The following is a 22,221-nucleotide window of genomic DNA, read 5'->3' as shown; positions in this document are numbered from 1 at the left end:
ATGTAGGCAATAAAACTTGCAATATTTGTGCCACAATCTTAGACAAAATCTTAAGATCTGGATTTAATAGAGATATTAGACGATATGTTTGCACCAATTGTGGTTAAATCCCACAGGGGCCTCATTTCCCTCCAAAATTGTATTATATAATGACACCAAATGTGGTATTATGTGTGAGGATAGTAATTTGTAATACTCTGCACTTAGCCCATCTGGACCTAGAGTTTTACCATTACTTGAAGTTTTGATTGTTGTTAAACCTCTTGTTCGGTAACTGGTGCTGTAAGGGAATCATGTTCATCGTCTGGTAAGGTTGGGGCTCCTACTTCCCTGAGAAACCTCATGCCAAGGACTGGGTCATCTGAGGGTGCCAAATATAGGTTGCTATAATATTCCACAAAAGCATTAGCCGTTTCTAAGGTGCTATGTAACTCACCATTTGGTGCTAAAATGGACAATATACAGTATTAGTGGTGTTTTATAACTCTTTACTAAATTAGCCAACAGTTATCCGGCCTTGTTTCCCCTTCTAAAATATCGGTGATTTTGGTAATCTAGATAACATTGTGCTCTATGACCTCGCAATACCCTCAGAGGGGGTGACATCAAAGTCCTGGCTCCTCCTCAGTGACAGTAACCGGGTGTTGCAGTGTGACATGGTGCTGCAGTCAGGGCCGGCACTTCTACTAGGCAAGCTTAGGCAGCTTCCTAGGGGCGCCGACCACTAGAGGGCGCTTATGAGTCCACCCAGCACTCCGGCCCAGCTATTGCACCCCCCCCCCCATTTGCCAGGTGCCTACTGAGATTGTGTTACCAGCCGGTGCCCGGCTCCTTCTCTCCTCCACACTCCACCCCCCCGGCACCAGCGGAAGCCGGAGGACGGAGCTCACTCCTGATCTCCGGCTTCTGGGTCCCGCAGTGCACTATGGGAGTGATGTCATGACATCACTCTGATAGTTTCGAGGAGCGGGTGCCGGGGACAGACGGCAGCAGGCACTGGAGCGGGGTTTAAGGTAAGTATAATTTTTTTTTCTGTGTGTGTATGTGTGTGTGCGGGGGGGGCTTACTATTGGGGGCACTACAGGGGGCATTGCAGGGGCCTTACTACTGGAAGCAGTACAGTGGGAGCGCTACAGGGGCCTTACTATTGGGGGCACTACTGGGGCCATCATACGTGGGCACTACACAGGCCTCACTACTGGGGGCACTACAGGGGCCTTACTACTGGGGGCACTACAGGGGCCTTACTACTGGGGGCACTACAGGGGCCTTACTACTAGGGGCACTACACAGGCCTCACTACTGGGGGCGCTACAGGGGCCTTACTATTGGGGGTACTACAGGGGCATTAATATTGGGGGCACTACAGGGGCATTACTATTGGGGGCACTACTGGGGCCATCATACGGAGGTTCTACAGGTGCCTTATTACTGGGGGCACTACACAGGCCTCACTACTGGGGGCACTACAGGGGCCTTACTACTAGGGGCACTACTGGGGGCACTACAGGGGCCTTACTACTGAGGGCATCATATGGGGGCACTACAGGGGCCTTACTATTGGGGGCACTACAGGGGCCTTACTACTGAGGGCATCATATGGGGGCACTACAGGGGCCTTACTATTGGGGGCACTACATGGGCCTCACTACTGGGGGCATTACAGGGGCCTTACTACTGGGGGAAGTACAGGGACCTTACCACTGGAGCATCATATGGGGGCACTACAGCGGCCTTACTACTGGGGGCATCATATGGGGGCAGTACAGTGGCCTTACTACTGGGGGCATCATATGGGGGCACTACAGGGGCCTTACTACTGGGGGCACTTTTGGGAGCACTACAACTAGGGGCACTACAGGGGCCCTTACTACTGGGGGCACTTCAAGGGGATTACTACTGGGGCACTGCAGGGAGCATTACTACTGGGGGCACTACAAAGGCATTACAACTGGGGGCACTACAGGGGCCCTTACTACTGGGGGCACTGCAGGGGGCATTACTACTGGGGGCACTACTACAGGGGGAATTACTTTTAGGGGCATTGTTACCAGGGTCATTACTACCGGGGGCATTATTATTACTGGGGGCACTGTATAAGGGGCACCATTACAGTGGGCAATGCATAAAGGGTACCATTACAGTGGGCATTTAGTGTTTTAGGGGAACTACTACTGTGGGCATTGTGTAAGACCTAAGTTAGGGGGTGCCTTAAAAATGTTGCTATGGAGCCCAAAAAGTTCTAGTTACACCTCTGATAATGTGTATATATATATGTGTGTGTATATATACATACTTCTGTCTGCACCCCCCTCCTCATACTCATTTAGCCCCTCAGGTGAAAATGACTTTGCACAGGTGGAGTGGCAGATAAGTTGTATGTTTTATATATATATATATATATATATATATTTTATTTATTTATTTATTTTTTTTTTTAATACAAAACTTATCCGTCACTCCACCTGTGCAAAGTCATTATCACCTGAGGGGGAGCCGGCACTGCAGGAACTAGTCTCTGAGGATGTTATGCCTTTGCATCTGCTATATATTTTTTTTACCATTTATGCTAACAGGGCCAGACAAACACCATTTTTTAAGGTATATTAATTAAAACTTTTACAGTTATCATCTTTTCATCTACAGTATTTCTTTGCTTCTTAGCATCCTTTGCACTAAAGTGCCAATAAAACCATCAAAATATCTTTAAATGTAGGAATATATTCTTAAAGTTGTGTTATAAGCATTAATAAATAGAGTGTATTTAAATATACGTTTTCTTAGAATTACAAAAAAAATATGGATGGCTTGAAGGCTATGATAAATAGATCGTAATACAGTATATGTAGCATCTGGCTGTGAATGTAAAAAAGCATAAACATACTGTAAGTAGCTAAAATTGATTTCCATTTCTACTTTATACCACACGTCACACAGAGGCCCTGAAGATAGAGAAGATTCATGGTAATTTGTAAAGAAAATTGCAACCGTTAGGCTTCACTCTAACACCCTGCACCTGTCACACCCCGTGCATTTCCTCTTTCCTGCCTGGGGTGTCTCTCTCTGTTCTGGTGCTTCTAGCACACTCAGCTAATGCAACAAGCTGCTGAGATACAGACCAGAGTGTGCTAGAAGCACCAGAGCAGAGAGCGACACCCCAGGCAGGAAAGAGCAACTGCAGGGGCTGAGACAGGTGCAGGGTGCTAGAATAAACACTAACCATGATGCATTTAGTTACATGTACTGTATACCTAACAAATGACATAATCTGTATGTGTATGTGTACATAGACATGTGTCCTTATAAACCAAGGGGTATATTTACTAAAGTGCGGGTTTTTAGAAGTGGAGATATTGCCAGAATCTAGCTATTATCTTCCAGAAGGTGTTAGATAAATAAAAATGTAGAATCTGATTGGTTGCTATGGGCAACATCTCCACTTGTAAAAACCTGCACTTTAGTAAATATACCCCTAGTGTCTATACACAATATGGTGCAAGACACCCTGTGTGGCGGAGATGCTCAGAGAGCTGTAGAGTGTCATATATTTAAAAAAATGTACTGTACATCTTATTTGCATCGCAGATGCAGCGAAACACCAATCACAGTGTACTAGAGACACTGGGCTCAGGGGCGTAACTAGGGATTTGAAGGCTCCATAGCAATAGTTTGTAAGGGCCCCTAAGTACCGCCCAATGGTGAAAAATGTATATAACACATGTAGGTTTGACAGATGGGCCCCATAGCAGCTGCACCCCTTGCACGGATGGTAGCTACGCCCATGGCTGGACTGTGACTTTAACTGCACCATCAATTAGTTTTAAACACATACTGTCCAAATTGCAGATGAAGCACAAGAGAACATGCTTAAAGGTGCCCACACACATAGTGATCTGCACACGACCAGCCGATGTGTACGATTTGTGTATGATTTCCCTTGAAACTCTCCCCGGCAGCTCTGCACACGATCTGCACACAATTTGGTGTCCAATCCTCATACGATCTTTCCTGCATCCAGACTTTCACAGTACATCATATCCTAGATTGTCAGATCTGCCCTACTGCACGGCAGATCTGAGGATGCGATGTGCGACCAGCGGGGATGCGCATCGCATCACGCGATCGTCAGTGGGGACTCACGATTTACTCACAATTTGGCCATATATTACACGATCTGTCATTCCAATGTGTCAGAATCGGCCAGATCGGAGTAAAATATCGCTATGTGTGTGGGCACCTTAAGAATAAAGCATGGCAGCTGACATCAGAGCCTTTCTTATATATATTCAGACTCAGTTGCACACTGATACTATATACAATCTCGCTCATCAAATTGGTCAGTGCAAACTAGCGATGTAGTTATTAGTTATTATATGTAGTTAGTTTTTTTATTTATGAATTTAAGATGAGTATTTTGAGCAAGAAAGATGACCCGGGACCTGGTGCGCAGAGAGGAGCTATTTGGCGCAACTTGAGCAACAGTGTATGAGGGCACATCTGTATGGACATATGGATCAAGAAAAAAGATAAGGAGATTTGGGGGTAAATTTACTGTTCAGTGGTTTTGACTGTGTTTTTGAAACCATTCCACACAACTGGTGGGAGGGGGGTTACCTCTAAACCCCCGGATTTACTACTCAGCAGTTTGGACAGTCATTCCTACTGTGAAGGCGATGTCCAGTGGTTTATAGCTGCCCAAACCAGCAGAAAAAATTGGCTCAAAACTGCCACTATCTGGCCAAACAGAAGGTGAGGAATGGCCATACAATTATAATGAGGGTAATCATTATAGTGAAGAAAGTGGGATGCCAGGCACTAATAATAACGGTTATTTCGGCTGGTGCCTACTCCTCAGCTAGTTGTGATATACAATAATTAGCTGCTAGGTTATATTTTGTTTCCTATAATTGGGTTTATGTTGAAATTATGCCAGGTGGAAATTGACGAGAAGATTTATAAGCCAAGACTGGAGAAAACACTTTGCGGGTTACCTTTCAGCATGGGTGGGGGTAATCAGATGGAAAGTACTTTAACAGTACATTGATATAATTTAGTTAGTCCCATTATCCTAACCTGTCTCTCAGTAGACTCATTTGTGCCCCTACAATGGGCAGGTTACATGGCACATAACACTTGTGGGAGGTGGTTTAGCCATAGAAAATCCCATAACTATCAGGGTGTACATAATTACAGAGGGGGGGTTCGGTTCCCATAGTGGTTGGTATAAAAAAGGTTTCCCCATGGACTTGCTCTTTTTATCTTGATGCCGATACCTCTTTCGGAGTTCACAAGCCCCAAACTAGGTGCCTATGTGATCACTTTCATCTTGATCTAAACTACAGCTAGTTTGTTACTATCAAGATGCCTGTGTACTGTAAGGCTGGGTTTACACATAAAGATTTTCTGTCCAACCATCCAACTAGTTGATTGGTTGGAATGAAAATCTGGAAACGTATGGGAGTAAATGATGATCAGTAATTTGCTCTTAAATGCCAGAAAACAGATGAAAATGGTCGTCAGACAAGTTGGTTAAATGTTTGATCTAAACAATATGTTCAAACAACAGTTTTTGTCCATTTTCCGGTGTTCGGGAGCAAATTGCCGATTGTCATTTGCTTTCATTCCAACCAATCAACTAGTTGGATGGTTGGACAGAAAATCTTTACGTGTGTACCCAGCCTTCACTTACTCATGAGCTGGCCACCTTGCATCCAATATATACCTGCAATCCAATGGAGCAGCTTGGATAACAGCCCTTTTGTGTCGATGGATCGGTCAGGCTCACTGGTCGGTCACTGTGTAAGTGTGAGAATTAATTTTACATTCTCTAGTTTCGATGTTCATTTCCACCATATACCATCAATAAAAGTGGCATTGTGATATCATTTATTGGATCAATTATTATATTGACAGGTTAAAAACAGCATGATTCAACCGCATTGTTTATGATTAAGCAGGATGTTTACATTATTAGATCAATATGGTCTTCTCCATTATGGTTCTTTTATATGATTGTAATAATCTATGTTTTTTAATATCAAATCTATTTTTATGCTACCCGATGTGATTGGTTGGTGTAACAGTTCTTTCTCATTGAATTGAATACATTTTTATGCAAGTTACAATGCAGATCTATTCATCTCGACTATTTAGGTTGCCTCTTGTTTCTTCTCTTACTAAATACTTACAGTAAACAGTTCTTACAATCACCTGTAGGTTTAACCCGGGTTATCAACTACAGGTACAGATATGACAACTATCCACGGATCATGCCAAGCGTCCTGTGCCATATAATGTAAAAAGGAATCGGTATGACATACCGACGCCGGAAGTCCGGCAGATGAAGATCCAGATGGTGCCTGGTAAGTATCCTAACCCTCCACTCTCCCGCTCCTAACACTGTCCCTCCCTTAGGGGTGCCTAACCTCCCCCCTAGAGCCTAACTCTAACCTCCCCCCCTAGTGCCTAACCCTAACCTCCCTTCAGGGCTGCCTAAACCTAACACTCCCGGGGGGGTGCCTAACCATAACCTCCCCCTTAGTGCCAAACCCTAACTTCCCCACAGGGATGGCTAAACCTAACCCCCTCACTGCACCCTAAACCTTACCCTCCCAGGGGGGATGCCTAACCCTAAGCCCCCCCAGAAGTCCCTAAACCACCACCCCCACGGCTAACAGGTCCCGATGCCCAGCTTACCTACATTCAGTATGCCGGGTGTCGGGATTTTGGCATGGTGCTGATGATAGGCATCGGTATTTAGAAGCCTATCATTAGTCCCATGCCGGTATTTCACAGTCAGGAAGCCGGCAATCGACATTTCGACCTCTGACTTCCTGACTACATACCATGGAAGAAAGCTAGGTGAATGAGGATGCACATTCAGTGCAAAATTTTTTGGTGGAATGCATGATGCAGACTAGTCACTAAGGGCCTGTTTCAGCAAGGAATGCAAGTGTGCGCATGCACAGCCGCATTCGGCTGCTGCAAATATTTGCTAATCAATGCATATGTACGCCAACTGCAGCATAAGATGCAGATGCCCAGCACTACACAATGCTGCCCACTTCTCTTTACTCAAAGCCTGAGTAGTCTGCAAGGCAGCGGAAACATCAGTAACATCGAGAACCATTTCAACCATACGCCCAATAGAGGTTGACCCGATCTCGTGCAGGATTTCAGGTCAACTTCCTACGTGCATCGAGTCATCTGGCTGAGTATGCTGCCGCACTGCCTTAATTAAGCACACCCCTATAACGGTGTCCCAACGCACAGGAACGCTTGCATTCGCCCGACCACCCCCCGTCACCACCAACAAACGGCACTTCTAGTCAATCAATATCGGAAGGGTCTGCATACACGCTGCGTGTAGTCTGCATACCCTTACCGAATCGCACTGGCTAGTTTGCACACGCACAGTGTGATGCATACGAATGTGCAGTGCGAAAACATCATCCAAGTGCGTGCATTTTCTCACTTGTATTCCTTGCTGAATCAGGCCCTAAGTCACATTGCACCAAACGGGACTATTTGGGGTTGTTGTAGGTGTATATGGACACGTGTATGATCCACAAACATGTGTACATCTAACTCTGCATCAGGACTTAAATGTGCACCAACAGTAGCAATGTTAGTATGGCCAGAGACCCAACACATGTGTTTAAACAGGTGGTCGCCTTAATCTTTGTGCCATGTCACATTCTTTACATGGACATATAGGCACAGAGCGCCAATTTCAAATGTTTTACCAGTGCTAGCACTATGTGCCATAAATGTATATTTCAGAACGTATTTAACACGTGATATTTAATGTGCTGTGCGCAGTTGTGGAAATGCATGCTTAAATGTATACACTATGGGCCTGATTCAGAGCCGGACGCTCTGACCAGAGCGCTCGCTCTGAATCAGGGTCCTCCTCCATGAAAATGGAGCAGCCTCCTGGCCGCTCGTATAGCTGTGGGTGACCACATACAGCATATGCGAGCGGCCAAAAAGATGGTCGCGATGGTCTTGACCATCGGACTTGCGACAGAGACCCTGCAGTAGGGACTCCCTGCCACAAGCCTTGGAGTGATTTTGGCTCTATCAGAGCCAAAATCACTCCCACTGACATCACTAGTGATGTCAGTGGGGCCGGCTTCAGACGGCAGGCGTTCCCATGGGAACGCCTCCGTCTGGCCGCCACGCCCCCGGCACGCCCACCAAAGGGGGCGTGCTGTCAATCAACATCGACAGCACGCCCCCTTTTGTGCGAGACCCGGAGCGATGGAAAGCCTGTCGCTCCTAGGGTCTCGCGCATGCGCACGACGGAGCTCCCTCCATCATGCGCATGCGCAGTGGGGAACATCGACCCGCTTGCGAGCGTACTGCTGCTCGCGAGCGGGTCTGAATGACCCCCAATGCACTTATAGGAAGGGTTCAATATAATTTTCTTTTACAAGGCAGTGGCATTTGGAAACCAATTGTTCATAGGATATTTGTCACATACTAAGTGATATGTTAATTATCTTGACCTAATGTTAAATGTATAAAGAAAGAAAATATAGTGGGACTTTTGGATGCACACCAGAGTAAATATATGTATACATTTGACACAGGATGAGCGGCACTCAGCGACTCTCATAAATTTTAAGTATACTGGCTAGTTAATTATTGCTTGTACCTTTATATGAGTGAAAATAGATATAGAGGGGATTAATACTATAGCTGTATAAAAAAAAACCCTTTTCACAGCTAAGATATCCACTGTTTAACCAAGAACGGCCGCAATGTATCAAACATATAGAAATAATTTGATTCACTGGCAACAATGAAATAAATGTTGCAAATGACTTACAATATAGAGAGTTTGTTCTTCTCTGGTTAATAACAAACTCCAAACACTGCAATTAATAAAGCAGACACATTCACTCGTTTCTACAACTCTAAGTGATTATTTACAACATAAATAAGTGACCCAAAGGTATAATCAAGAATTTTTAAACACCTTTTCTATAATTATATTTTCTCTTCTGCGAATACATATAAAGATTTTAAATGAAATAATAAAGGTTATTTTTTATTACTTATGATGCTACTAAAATATAAATATTAGTGGAGCCTTGCTTTTTCTATATTTACTCTGGTGTGCACCCGAAAGTCTCACTATTTTTTCTTTCTTGATAAATTTGTGTATCTTTGAGTGAGCAGGGTAGCAGTACTCCCCCCAATTTTTCTCCTCCATTTAATGAAAGGACGACTTTAAATACCATCTTATAACTGAAATTGGAATGAGGGAATAAGAGGTTAATGAAAACGCCAATTGATTAGGATCAGTGCAGATTTTATCATTTCTTAGAATTCTAATGTTGAATGTCCAAATGCTCTGTTTGCAGGCAATGCACTCCAGGGAGTATTTCCTTATTTTGGAACTTCCTAAGAACAGAAGGTGTTAAGATTGGGAAAGCCAAACTGGTTTGATGCATAGATATTTGAAAGGATGAGTGCATTTTACCTGTGAAATGTAAGATTTATTTATTTATATGTGTGTGAGATAGTTGCCTTAGAGGTTGGGATGGGGCAGGGCTGTAGCTTGTTGTATTATGTGCTCCTGTTTTAAAATAGGGCCTATGAGGTCTGAATGTAAGTATCCTCTGGCTCTGAGAGTGGTCTGTACTTCTGAATATTACATGAATGCTGTGGAGGAATTGTCTTTATAAAGGCTGAGCAATAAACATCTACTTGCTTCAAGGCGCTTGTTTCCTGTGACCAACAGAACAGCTCAAAACGCTACTCCGTTCACCGGCTGTTCTGGATTGAGCCCAGTGTCTCCAAGCTAAAGCCCTCTGCCAGCAGCTACCCTGCAGAGACTGGTCCATGGTGAGGGAGCAGTGGAAGTTAGCTGACAATATCCAGGGAGTGTTGCAGCAGTGTGCCCACACAGACCCAGAAGTAAGCGGTTCCTGGTGCCGATGGTAGGAGTCTGGTTGGAAGTAAGCGGTTCCAGGTGCCGATGGTAGGAGTCTGGTTGGAAGTAAGTGGTTCCAGGTGCCGGTGGTAGGAGTCTGGTTGGAAGTAAGCGGTTCCAGGTGCCGATGGTAGGAGTCTGGTTGGAAGTAAGCAGTTCTAGGTGCCGATGATAGGAGTCTGGTTGGAAGTAAGCGGTTCCAGGTGCCGATGGTAGGAGTCTGGTTGGAAGTAAGTGAATCCAAGTGCCGGTGAAGGAGCTTGGTGGTGGCAGCGAAGTTACAGTACACAACCACGGTGCAGTGGACGGAGTCAGTAAGTCTGTTGTGATCACTCTTTAGGGGGAACAGAAGGACAGGTTATTTTGTATTATATTGAGCTGTTAGCATGTTCTATGCTTTTTTGTGCAACAACAGTTTTAGTGTTCTTATAAAAATATTTACTTAGCAAGGAAGTCTTATCTAATTGCTGGGAGTCTAATTCTAGGTACACACTGACAGATCTATTGGCCGATCAATTGATCGACCAATATAACTGCTGCCCATTGGCCAGTGTGTACCTGTGATATGTCGGTGAATGTTGTGGTTCACCAACATATCACATTGGCTGTGCTGGACAGCCGATGGACAGATATGTCTGCACACATATCTGTCCATCGGCAAGTGTGTATGGGCGGTCTGCAGACAGCCCGTAACCACACAGCGACAGCCATGGGGAAGGGGGTGGGACACACCCCTGACACGCCCCCTGGCCACCGGGAACTGCAGCCAGATACAGATGATGGCCGTTCAGTGTGTATGAACGACCATCATCTGCATATATATCTGTATAGTGTGTACCCACCTTTACTGTGAGAAAAAAAAATGGTGGCCCTCCATCAAAGCCATTTTCTTAATATCGCATTCCAAGAAAAAATGTGGATGCCCCGATAAAGACCAATAAAATCATAAAATTAATTGCAGAAAGTTCTGCATTAAATATTTTAAATATTCTGCTGATATTAAAATATTTGTTTATTTCATTAATTTTACTGATGAGCTACTTGTTCTCTAAACTTTGTGCAGCATATACAAGCAGTCTGAATAATATCTAAATAGGTTCTGCCAATTAAATGTCAGCTACTTTTGAATAATATATAAGCACACTGAGCAAAACGCGCACAAAACTAATTTTCATTATTTTGATGCAAGTAGTCAAAAAACATAATTATGCTTCAAAATATTAGACCTGCTGGAGATAAATTGTTTTTAATAATGCATTTTGTGTTAATATGCCGGTGTATGTAAGATTTGAAACAAATCAATGAACATTTTCTTTTTCATGTCCCACTGGGTGTAGGGCATTTATTGTTATTAAAAGCTTAGAAATGAAATAGCAATAAAAGTAATTATGTTTCCAAAAAAACACATCTTTAGAGAAACAATTAAAAGACAATAGAAACAGCTTTAAAAGGAAAGCAGGAGAAAACATGACTGTCGGATAACTAGAATAAGAATGCTTTAGCAGATATATGAAATGCCTTTTTTTTGTCAATCCATCTCGGGACCCTTGACTGAAATTACATTTTGAGGCTTTGATGAAGTCTCTGCTCATATACTGAATCAGGACTGGAGTAGCCCTGGAGACAGAGAAGGTCCCTAGACCAGGAACTGAACTGGATTGCTGGCTTGGAATCAAAGTTCTGCATCCTGGAACCTATCGTAGAGAGCTCAGCCCAGGACTTGAACCCAGGAGCCTGCAGCTGGAACCCACTACTTGGAACTCAGGGATGAAATCTCAGAGCCGGCACTAGCTAGAACTGGAGGCAAGAACCAAAACTTATTCCTGTAAATCAAAAATGAGGAACTCAGTGCTGTACTCTGCATGTGCTGAAGCACTGGTCTAGAACCTGCACACTGGTACAGTATACTGAACTGGAATTGGAACCCACAACTCAGAAATAGCCATAGCTATCAGATACCCTGATCCTAAAACCTATGACCAATGGAATGCTAGAAGGAGGTCTAAATGTCTGTGGGACTAGGTATAGAGGAAGGTGCTTGATGGAGACTTGTACACAGGGTGAGAACAGGAGTAGGTGGTATAACAGAGTACTTGCTGCAGGAACAGATGCTGAATACAGTAGAATGAATGCAGGTGCTTAGGATATTGAACACAGGCAGTGAACAGGATCCTCACCGGAAACACAGGCATAAAGTGTAATAGAATACAGCAGGAGAACAGGCACTAAGTGTAACACAGTACTGTAGGAGAACAGGCACTAAGTGTAACAGTACTGTAAGAGAACAGGCAATAAGTGTAACACAGTACTGTAGGATAACAGGCACTAAGTGTAACAGAGTACTGTAGGAGAACAGGCTCTAAGTGTAACAGTACTGTAAGAGAACAGGCACTAAGTGTAACACAGTACTGTAGGATAACAGGCACTAAGTGTAACAGAGTACTGAAGGAGAACAGGCACTAAGTGTAAGAGAGTACTGTAGGATAACAGGCACTAAGTGTAACAGAGTACTGTAGGAGAACAGGCACTAAGTGTAACAGAGTACTGTAGGAGAACAGGCTCTAAGTGTAACTGTACTGTAAGAGAACAGGCACTAAGTGTAAGAGAGTACTGTAGGATAACAGGCACTAAGTGTAACAGAGTAGTGTAGGAGAACAGGCACTAAGTATAACAGAGTACTGTAGGAGAACAGGCTCTAAGTGTAACAGTACTGTAAGAGAACAGGCACTAAGTGTAACACAGTACTGTAGGATAACAGGCACTAAGTGTAACAGAGTACTGAAGGAGAACAGGCACTAAGTGTAAGAGAGTACTGTAGGATAACAGGCACTAAGTGTAACAGAGTAGTGTAGGAGAACAGGCACTAAGTATAACAGAGTACTGTAGGAGAACAGGCACTAAGTGTAACATAGTACTGTAGGAGAACAGGCACTAAGTGTAACAGAGTACTGTAGGAGAACAGGCACTAAGTGTAACAGAGTACTGTAGGAGAACAGGCTCTAAGTAACAGAGTACTGTAAGAGAACAGGCACTAAGTGTAACAGAGTACTGTAGGAGAACAGGCACTAAGTGTAATACAGTACTGTAGGAGAACAGGCACTAAGTGAAACAGAGTACTGTAAGAGAACAGGCACTAAGTGTAACAGAGTACTGTAGGAGAACAGGCACTAAGTAACAGAGTACTGTAAGAGAACAGGCACTAAGTGTAACAGAGTACTGTAGGAGAACAGGCACTAAGTATAACAGAGTACTGTAGATGAACAGGCACTAAGTGTAACAGAGTACTGTAGGAGAACAGGCACTAAGTGTAACAGTACTGTAGGAGAACAGGCAATAAGTGTAACAAAGTACTGTAGGAGAACAGGCACTAAGTTTAACAGAGTACTGTAGGAGAACAGGCTCTAAGTGTAACAGTACTGTAGGAGAACAGGCACTAAGTGTAACAGAATACTGTAGGAGAACAGGCACTAAGTATAACAGAGTACTGTAAGAGAACAGGCAATAAGTGTAACAGAGTACTGTAAGAGAACAGGCACTAAGTGTAACAAAGTACTGTAGGAGAACAGGCACTAAGTTTAACAGAGTACTGTAGGAGAACAGGCTCTAAGTGTAACAGTACTGTAGGAGAACAGGCACTAAGTGTAACAGAATACTGTAGGAGAACAGGCACTAAGTATAACAGTACTGTAAGAGAACAGGCACTAAGTGTAACAGTACTGTAGGAGAACAGGCACTAAGTGTAACAGAATACTGTAGGAGAACAGGCACTAAGTATAACAGAGTACTGTAAGAGAACAGGCACTAAGTGTAACAGATTACTGTAAGAGAACAGGCACTAAGTGTAACAAAGTACTGTAGGAGAACAGGCACTAAGTGTAACAGAGTACTGTAGGAGAACAGGCACTAAGTTTAACAGAGTACTGTAGGAGAACAGGCTCTAAGTGTAACAATACTGTAGGAGAACAGGCACTAAGTGTAACAGAGTACTGTAGGAGAACAGGTACTAAGTATAACAGAGTGCTGTAAGAGAACAGGCACTAAGTATAACAGAGTGCTGTAAGAGAACAGGCAATAAGTATAACAAAGAACTGTAAGAGAACAGGCAATAAGTATAACAGAGTACTGTAGGAGAACAGGCACTAAGTGTAACAGAGTACTGTAGGAGAACAGGCACTAAGTGTAACATAATACTGTAAGAGAACAGGCACACAAATGGAACCAGGAGCCAGATAGTATTGTTCTTCCTTTGAAGTGAGTTGTTCTGCCCATGAGTCAATCACAGGAGTAGGTTAAAATAGGGTGCACTGATGACATATTGGTGGAGCAAGTCATTTGAGCATAACTCAGGGACAGATTGGATTAGAGTGTTCACGTGACTGGAATCCAATATGGACACGCCCATGCAGCCAGACAGAATGTATCTAATGGAGAGGTAACACTTCATGAATGGAGGGGGCCCCAGACGGTGAGTGAACACGGGCCCCCCTCGTCTCTTAATACGTCCCTGGATGAAATTGTGACAATTCTAATGGTAAAGGAGATTGGAGACTGAGAGGAGAATAGATGATAAGCTTTGCTTAGGACATGTTGTACTTTAGGTAACATTGGTACATGCATGGGGAAATAATGCAGAAACTGTACATCACAGATATAGTAGGGAAGAGGAGTGTTTTATTGTAGAGTAGATGGATAAGTATGAAATTAACCAGGAGAGATCTTTGCAATGAAGAACGGGCAAGGGAAGAGAATAAGATGAATATTTACTGTGGCAAAAGCAGCAGAGATGTCCAGAACGAGTAAGCATTCAAAGGGAAATTAGACTTTGCTGTGTGTAGATGCTCTTGATACTAGGTGGAAATATATAGGGCCTGATTCAGAGCCGTTCGCTATTTGCGGTCGTTCGTTCAAAAACAAGGGGTGGCTATTCAAATGATCCGTTCGCAAATTGTAGTCTGTTCACGCCTCTAAGTCTGAACGAGCGAGCAAAACATACGCTCGTTTATTTGTTAAAAACGCCCCCTGGCCGCTCGCATCCTACGTCATGTCCGCTATTTATTAGATTAATCGAGTACATCGACCAGCGTATGAACTGCTCGCTATTCTTGTGGTTGGTGTTTGCTACCACAAATTTGCGAGCAGTTCTGGCTATAAAATAACCCAGTGACGTGGTCAATGACGCTGCTGTATTAATTATGCACACCCATAATACGCCCGTTTTGACCTTTAAGCACGCCTGCGTTCGGATCTCCACTCCCCATTTTCAAGCACCTTCCCCTGTTACCACCCACATACGCCTCATTCTGTCACTCAAAATAGCAGGCACTCGCTATATAGCGTACAAACGATTTTTGGCCGCACTGACTGGTTCGCGCATGCGTACTAAAAACCGTACGCATGCGCAGATGTGCAAACATCGCCTGGAACGAGCGTACTGCCGCTAACGAGCGGCTCTGAATGAGGGCCATAGTTTGCAAGAAAGGTGGTGCAAGTGGACATGAAGTGATTTGTGACAAAAAGGCATTAAGGAATGGAACTTGGTCATTATAATAAAAGTGTCGGAAATTTGACTGGTAAGTGAAATTGCAATGTTATGAGACAGAATAATTGGGGTGACATCTCCATCTAGGTGCACTCAGCGATGCACACTTTGCAGGTAGCGGGTCTGTTTTGTGGACATTGGGTCAGAGATGTAGACTCACTAAGCCAGTTTCTGTAAGAGCAATTAAATTGAGCAGTTTCAAAATGAATCAATTCTGAATGGATGTGAGTCTGGTACAAACAGATGTCACTTTCTATAGTGCACAGGAAGGGTGGTGAAATATCATTGAAGTAGAAGAGATTGGAAGTTTTGGAGTAGAAAGTAGATTGTCAGCAGATGGTGGGGCGTAGTTTTGGGTAAGTTGTTTCCAATAGTCATGGAAAACACAGAATGAGACAGAGGACATGGACAGATGATTTCTCATTGGGCCTGATTCGGCAAGGAACGCAGTTGCTTATATGCACACAATCGGTCGATTGTTGCGTACGCAGTGCACGTGCGTGAAATAGCCACTGCGCTCGGGACTGCGGACGCAGCGGATACGCAGACCCATGGTGGAGTGATTGACCGGAAGTGCCATTTGGGGGTGTGACGGGGGTGGTCGGCCAAACGCAGACGTGCCACTGCAATTCAATGCCGTTGCATGGGCGTGCATAAATTAGCCACTGTGATACCAGACGCAGCCTGAGGCCTGATAGCGTGCGCTGAAGTAAACAATTCCTAAGTAAAATCTGGGTTTCTCTAACTGTCCGATGTTAACTCGGTGTTACCGATTGTTTCTCTACAGTATGTTGTTAAAGTATACGGATGTGAGTATGGGGAAGTGGGCGTCCTTATGTCAGGCTGCAATCGCAATGTGAATGCAAACACTTAAATAACACCGCTGATATAAGCAACGCAGTTCCGTGTGTACACTATAAGCATAATAGCGATCTATAATGAATCAGGTCCAATGTGAGGTTTGCAGTTTTGTGAGTGAAGTGAGAGCAGAGACCAGAACAGGACAGGTCATGGACCACAACAGGAAAGGTCATGGACCAGAACAGGACAGGTCATGGACCACAACAGGACAGGTCATGGACCACAACAGGAAAGGTCATGGACCAGAACAGGACAGGTCATGGACCACAACAGGAAAGGTCATGGACCAGAACAGGACAGGTCATGGACCAGAACAGGAAAGGTCATGGACCAGAACAAGACAGGTCATGGACCACAACAGGAAAGGTCATGGACCAGAACAGGACAGGTCATGGACCACAACAGGAAAGGTCATGGACCAGAACAGGACAGGTCATGGGTGCATACAAGTGAGGGGATAAGACATAGATAGAGATATAACAATGGGAGAGGGAAACAGAAAGCTGGAAAGAGTGGAGGCACTTGGCTGTGAAATTGAGTAGCAGAAATAGAGATAGGAAATGAAATGGTGGAGTAATAAGATACATTTATTTAATTATATTTTTATTGTTTTATTTACTCATTTACAATTATTTATGTAGCACTAGCATGTACTGTTGTACCTTACAATTGGGAACTAAGCAGTAATAAAACAAGACTGAGTAATTACATACAGACAACGGGCCTCATTAAGAGATTTACGCAATGCCAATATTTACGGCGTGTGAGTGATTATTTGCCTTTGCACGAAAGCCGCACTGTGCACGAGCAGCAATTGATTTGCAAGTATGCTCACACAGAGGATTCACTCACAAAGTGAGTGGCAGGTAGTCAGCGTTTGGAGGAGGTGGCTACAAAAACACAGGCTTGTCTGACCGCTGTTTCATGGGTGTGCATATACAGTATTAGCCATTGCAATCGCCTTTGCAGCATGAGAGCGCTCTGTGTTTCAGGAGAGATGATGTGTTTGAGATAAATAAGACTTCACTAAAAAGCTGCCTAGCTGCGTCAATGTTTCCGATGTTTATGCTTTTGCATGTTGCCGGACGGATATGAGAAGGCGGCAGTTTTGGCTATTGCGATTTGTGAGAGATAAGGTGGGGGTTTTTGAGTTGCTCTCTCGAGTGGAGGCTCATGAGACATTTATGTGGGTTGTGGGGTAACACCTGCGAGAATTTTCGCGGTTATGGAAAGAAACTATTTTTGCTTGTTCTGTATCGTCTCAAGCTATTTCTCAAGTAGCACCAATGAAACCTCCTGTGTCTGGTTCTTCTGAGTCTCATATTGCATCCTCTCCTACGGCAGGGAGCAGTTTTGATCTTCGAGCCTATCCTTCTATGCCTGTATAGTGGTTATGATGACCTTTTTATCAGAGACTGTGCTCTTCGTCCTTCAAGAGGTGGGGACAAGGACACTTCCAGTTCTTCCCTGTCACCACTGGAGATGTCTACTCCTTCTGTTTCAATCAAAAAGGGAACGCTTTCCTAGCAAAAGGAAGTTTATAACTGGGGCCCAGCTACAAGATGCTTCTTTCCTCATTTAGGGAAGGTTGGAGGTCTTCAGTCAGTTGTTCCTAAAGAGTTATTCAATAAACCAGACTTAAACTCTCTAGTTTCAAGTCCTGTACCCCAGGAGGGGGTTACGAGTCTTTCTCGCCGAGAGGAAAGTTTAAGTGACACACCCCAAGAATGGGTCTTAGGTGGTACTCCCCAGAAGGGAATTTCAAATGTTACACCTCAAAAAGGGTTTATAGACTGTGCATCCCAGGAAGGGGTCGTCGCTTCGAGTTTCATTCCCCGAGAGTGGGTTTTGGGTCTACCACCACAGGAGGGAGTCTGTGATCTTGCACTCCAAGAGGGGGTTTCATGTTTGTTACCCCAGGAGAAAATGTCAAGTCAACTTCTCCAGGAAAGGGTTCCGAGTCCCATATCCCAGCCGGGGTTTTCAAGTCTTACACTCCAAGAGGGGGTTACAGGTCTTACACCCCAGGAGAGGGTACCAAGTTATGAGCCTCAGATGGAGAGTTCGAGTTGCAGACCTCTAGTGAGGAATTCAAGTCTCGTTCCCCAGTTGTTGTAATTTCCTGTGTCTATTGATGCTCTTGCTCCAGGTCCTATCATCGTGTTATTCCTGTGCTTACCAGTGCCGACTACAGAGCGTTCTGAGAATCTCGCCTGTGGACAAAGCCATAGCCACCTCGCTGTGCAAAGTGCCTCCAGCATATCTCACCCCTGTACAGAGCCATTGCTACCTCGTTGTACCACAGTGCGTCCTGAACATCCCACCTGTGGGGGAAGCCATTGCTACCTCACTATGCAAAAGTGCGTCCAGCACATCCCATCTGTGTATGGAACCATTGTAATCTAGTTGTGCTACAGTGCGTCCTGAACAATTCACCTGTATGCAAATCCATTGCCACTTCGTTACACAACAGTGTGTCCTGTACATCTCACCTGTGTGCGAATCCATTGCCACTTCATTGCATACAGTATGTCCTGCATATCTCGTCTGTGTACGGAGCAATCGCCACCTCATTATACTCAAGTGCATCCTTCGACAAATCGTCTGTGTGACAAACACTTGCCTACTAATCATACCAGCATGAATCCAGAACCTCCCTTTAGTATACTTTACAGCTGCCTCTACTCAGCACCATTGTGCCTCATAGATGTTCTGGAGCATACATTGGGAGCTATACAAGGGTATAGCATATTTCTGGTAGAAATATCCTCTAGGGCCATTGTGGCAAGATTCTCTATTTCCCATGGTATCAGTGACCATTGCAAAGGACTGCGACCTGCCAGCTGGGTGCAGCTAAGCCCATATCCCACTTGGAGGGGTCACTGGTGAACACCTCCCGGCTGGTTAGACTCTGCACCTTTGTACTGGTCTCGCCAATGACTGGTACTTGTGGATGGGAAGATCTTCTGTACAGAGCCCACATTTCAGACTACCTCTTTTAGCCCTGAACCTCAGCTTGCACCCCTCTGCAGGGGATCCCATACAGTCGGTCCTGACACCATTACAGTTACATTACATACAGAACCATTCGCCATTACAGTTACATTACATACAGAACCATTCTCCATTACAGTTACATTACATACAGAACCATTCGCCATTACAGTTACATTACATACAGAACCATTCGCCATTACAGTTACTTTACATTCAGACCGTTCGCCATTACAGTTACATTACATTCATAATGGCGACATTGTGAATGATTTTGCAGAGCTGTTTATAGTAATCAGAAATTGTGAATGCGAAATGGAAGGTGCCAGGAGGGCAGATTGGCACAGCAGAGCCTGCATTTTATTTCAGTCAGTAAATTGCCCTAATGATTGTCTTTATGATAAATTGTCTGTTTCCAAGAAAGCTGTTAGACCATTCTTTGATCAAATGCAGAAAGGTCTCACTTCTGGATATTAGAAGCATCAATGCACCTACTGTAAGCAGTAGTTTCCCATCCAGCTCTGGACAGACTGAGGTGATGTGAGTGTGCCTAGAGACAATATGGCATTTGTATTACTGACAGCTATGCATTTTCATTGTTCAGTAAATCTCTCATTCAATCTTTAATCTTGTTGCCAGTTAAGTTAACAGGAGCAATAACTTACAATAAATAGATAAGATCCAAAAAATTACATCTGACTGTCATGTTATTATTAGATCTGCCCAGAGATGATAAATGTGATGCAGTGAATAGAAAAAGTCATCTTTGTGTTATCAACCTTTCCGACAATGCGAATAAGGAAAAAACGCTGAGTCAGACACAGTGATGATGTCATGAGCAGTGGCGATGTCAGGAGCAGTGGCGATGTCGGGCGCAGTGGTGATGTCAGGAGCAGTGGCAATGTCAGGAGCAGGGGTGATGATGGACGCAGGGTCAATGTTGGATTTTAGGGTGATGTTGGATTTAAGGGCGATGTCAGATGCAGGGGCGATGTCAGATGCAGGGGCGATGTCAGATGCAGTGGCAATGATGGATGCAGTGGAGCGATATTTGTTCATGTGTCTGAGTAGCATGGTGCATGAGTCACATTTTTGTGTGTACAAAGTCACAGTACAGATCTGGATGCACAGTAGCAGTAATGTAAGGGGCGTTCCTGGACGGTGACTGGGAGGTTACAGGTGGGTGGCTAAAAAGTCACACAGAGATGTTGCATTTTTGGGAGTGGCGCAGATGTGTCACTGAAAGCGTTTGCGTATAAAGACGCTGAACCGCTCCCATACAGTAGGAGGCCATAATCACATGGAGAATCTGCATCGGCCATAGGACAATTGCAAGTTTCCAAGTCTTTGTACGCAGCGGCAGTGTTAAAATACTCAAAGTAAAAAGACGGTCACTGCTGACTTCCCTGATCCGCTGCTGCGTCCGAGATGCAACCATCGGATCAACTGTGTGACCATCAGACAAATCAGGCAAAATCACGCCTGAGCCAGTGAAGCTGCATCCACGGGGCGCAGCTTCTGCACGCTAAGAAAATGAGTCCGACATGCCCCCGTGTTCTACAACGCTTCCCGTCGCCACCCACAAATGCCATCAGAATGCCAATCATGCTGCAGCTTTTGGGGCACTGTGACCAACATCACAAGAAATGATCTAACGACGTAAAACATGATTCGCACATGCACAGATCAAAAAAGATTGGAGATTTATGTGAATATCACATTTACATAAACATCTGAATCACAGCCCTATGTTCTTTTACATTACATTAAATAGACACATTATTCCAGCTACAAGAATAGTGCTCTCTCTTTTACCACTTTTGTATATATTCTTATTTTAAAAATTCGAGATATATCTATCACCTACTTCATTCTAGAGCTCCAGGGCATTTTTTGTTTGACCATACTGCAGTACAATGTCTTCAGTGCCCAGCCTTCCAGGATCCATCAGATTCTGTAGAAGGGTCATTTATATCCTGCCTCGCAGCTGATGCCAAATTGTGTATTATAATAGGAATTTTGTTGCTGTAATAACTTTGCTGATTGAGATGAATACAATTGAGGAATTGGAACATCTATTTATCTGCATAGATTGCTTGTTTACACTGAAAATATTGCAGAAATAGCAAGATGGACAAGTTGAATTGTGTTGTGCTAAACAAAGATATGTTAGATGGATGGAGCTGATTTTAGCAAAATGCCTTCTGAGATTCTTTTGATCAGAAAACAAAATTTTATTTGTCTACAGTTGTGTTCTTAATCCAATATCAGTTTGTGATGCTCATTTTCCCTCAGTTTGATAATGTATGGTGAAAGGTGAATACTTCCTTCCATGTGCTCCCAAGGCTCCGATACCTAAGGCCTGGTACACACTAGACGATGGATGTGTACCCAGCTCAACAATGGTAGTGGTGGGACCAGGCGGGGGAACCCGCATCGACAAGTGTGTCTGCAGGCAGCTATTGAGCGATGGCAGGGGCAGCATGGCCTTTGCTAACAACATCCTCCGTCAACCCTGCATGTAGGGCCAACAAAGGATGTAGAAGATGATGTGCTGGAGCGCAAATCATCAGCAACATAGTAGGTACACACTAGACAATGTGCCCGATATGTTGGTTCGATCCGCCGGATCGAACGACATATAGTCTAGTGCAGGGGTAGCCAACCTCGGTACTCAAAAGCTACAAACAGTTCACATTTTCCAGACCCCCCAGCTGGTGCACAGGTGTATTCATTACTCACTAACACATTTGAAAAGATCCACAGGTGGAGTTAATTATTACACTTGAGAGCTATCAACAGCGCAAGATTTCCAGGTCTGCTCACAGAATCACAAGGACCAGGGTTGGCTACCCCTGGTCTAGTGTGTACCCAGCATAATTGC

This window comes from Taudactylus pleione, unplaced genomic scaffold, assembly GCF_031769625.1.
Source record: "Taudactylus pleione unplaced genomic scaffold, aTauple2 ptg000286l, whole genome shotgun sequence".
Lineage (NCBI taxonomy): Eukaryota > Metazoa > Chordata > Amphibia > Anura > Myobatrachidae > Taudactylus > Taudactylus pleione.
The sequence above is the reverse complement of the archived record's forward strand: the minus strand, read 5'-3'. Positions refer to the sequence as shown.